We start from the raw sequence: 2547 nt of genomic DNA, 5'->3' as shown, positions 1-2547 counted from the left end.
CATGTGGTGCTGGGGGATTGAACCGCGGTCCCTGATGCCTTGCCAAGCTTGTTCTAAGTAGGTGCTTTAGACCACTGAGCCATCTCTCCAGCCCAGCTCAGTTGTTTAAGTGTCTGCTCATGCAGATGCAGTCAGGCGCAGGATACTGTAGTTTGATCTCCACCTCCACTGGCATTACCAGACCCACCCCTAAGGCAGCCTGAGCTAGCCAAGAAAAGGAAAAAAAAAATTAAAAAAAAAAAAAAAAAAAAAAACAACAAAGTCTGATTCAAAGCACATCTAGCAATTAAACTGCTTTTTCTTTAAAATTTTTTTTAAATTTTATTTATTTGTGTGTGTGTGGCCAGCTCAGCCCACCAGGGGGCAGGGCTGGCTGGCATGTGGTGCTGGGGGATTGAACTGCAGTCCCTGTGCTTTGCTAAGCTTGTTCTAAGTAGGTGCTCTAGACCACTGAGCCATCTCACCAGCCCCTATTTTTTCCTTTTAAAGGATTTGTGGCTATAGTAAAATTCCCACACCCCTTTTTTGTTGTTTTTTTTGAGACAGGGTCTTACTATGTAGTTCGGGCTGGCCTTGAACTCACTATGTAGCCCAGGCTGATCTCCAGTTTACAACTGGGATTATAGGAATGTGCCACCACACCTGGCAGAACCCTATCATTTTGACATGTTTAGCCTAAAATGCAAACTTTGGTCCAGGGCAGGACTGGCATTACTCTGAAATAACAAAAAGCAGGTGTAGAATGCAAACCAGGTAAGAGAATTTAATTGTGGAAAATAAAAAGAATTTTCTTTCTTTTTTTTTTTTAGATAGGGTCTCTTATATATACCTCAGGCTGGCCATGGTGACCCTTCTGCCTCAGCCTTCTGAGTAACAGATGTGCACTACCACACCCAGATTAATTTGCTGTGTTTTTTGGTGGAACTGGGGATTGAACTCAGGCCCTTTGAGCCATCTTCTTGGCCCCTGAATTTTCTGTGTTCTTGCAAACAGTATAAACATCTACCTAGACTAAGATAAGTTTTAAAAAAAAAGTCCAAGTTAATTAACTGCCCTAAAATCTACACTATTCCTCAGTTTAGAGACAATTTCACTAGCTAGATTGTATTGCATTTTTCTAAGAGCTAAATTTATGCTTACCAAACTTGTCTGCTCCACATCGGAAGCATTTCAGTCTTTTCCTGAAATTGTTAAGGCAGCACTGAAAGAAAAAATGTTGTATTTATTTGTTTGATGAGGTTAAGAGTCTCATGCAGTTTAGACTGGTCTCAAACTCAATGATCCTCCTTCCTCAGCCTCCTATGCACTGAGATTATAGGCATGCAACACCACACTTGGATTTGTGAGTATTTCTCACATTAGGCAGGCATTCTAGTAACAGTGTACACATTAGAATAATGAGGCCACAAGAAAGTTCAGTAACTAATATAAAAAAAGTAGAGCCACGAATGTGAGTGCATGCCTGTGATTCCAATTCCTAGGAAGCTGAGGCAGGAGGATCACTGCAACTGTGAAACCAGCCTAGGCTACATATTGAGTTTAAGGCCACAGTAAACTACATAGGGAAACCCTGTCTCAAAACATTAAAACAAAACAAAATCAAAATCAAAAAATGCCCCCCTCCCATGCACACCAGTGACAGGGGCCAACAGAACTTTCCTTTATTTATTTTTGGTACTGAGAATCAAACCAGGACCTGGCACTTGTCAGGCAAACAACCGTGCTGCTGAACTATATTCCCACCCTACCCCCAAACTTTCTGTAGTAAGGTCCTCAATGATTTCTGTTCAACACTCTCAAGAGAATATGCCAAAGTTAAGTGTTCTGGAAGTCAACAAACAGTAAGTGAAAGATGCTTAAAAGTTTTTTTTTTTTTTTTTTGGTGGTACTGAGGATTAAATCCAGAACATGCCATAACTGAACTTTATCCCTAGCTCTTTATTTATTTGGCGGAACCGGGGATTGAACTCAGGCTCTTGTGCTAATCTCCCCAGCCCCAACTCTTTATTTTTTGAGATAGAATCTCACTCACTTGCCCAAGCTATTGCAGGACTTTGTCTTGTCTCAGTAGCTATGACTATACCTATGTGTCACCACATGACGTCCCTGACCTTATTGGCTTTGGAACCATAATCAAGTATTACATATTAATGTTAAAATCTTAACTGAAAGCTCTGAGTTTTGCAATCTTGGTCTCCATAAAACAAAATCTATTAGGTTCTAATCATTCTATCCTCTTATGCCAATACAGGACCTATAGAAAGTCACAAAACACAAAAATTACCTTATCATGAGATAAGGTAATTTTATTAATCTCCTTTTTCTGGACATCAAACAGAAAAACAGCAAAGCCCACAGGGCCTTCAAGATAGCTCAGCAGACTAAGCACCTGCTTAGGCAAGTGCAGGGACCAGGGTTTGATCCCACAGGCTGTGCTGGTCCTGGCTCTACAGACCGTGCTGGTCCTGCCCCTGGGTACGCTGACCAGCAACCAAGTCCAGGAATAGAGGCACACACCTGTAATCCCTGTGCTGGGGAGGCTGAAAA

The sequence above is a fragment of the Octodon degus genome, unplaced genomic scaffold, assembly GCF_000260255.1.
Source record: "Octodon degus isolate 3935 unplaced genomic scaffold, OctDeg1.0 scaffold00008, whole genome shotgun sequence".
Lineage (NCBI taxonomy): Eukaryota > Metazoa > Chordata > Mammalia > Rodentia > Octodontidae > Octodon > Octodon degus.
This window is presented reverse-complemented; position numbering follows the sequence as displayed.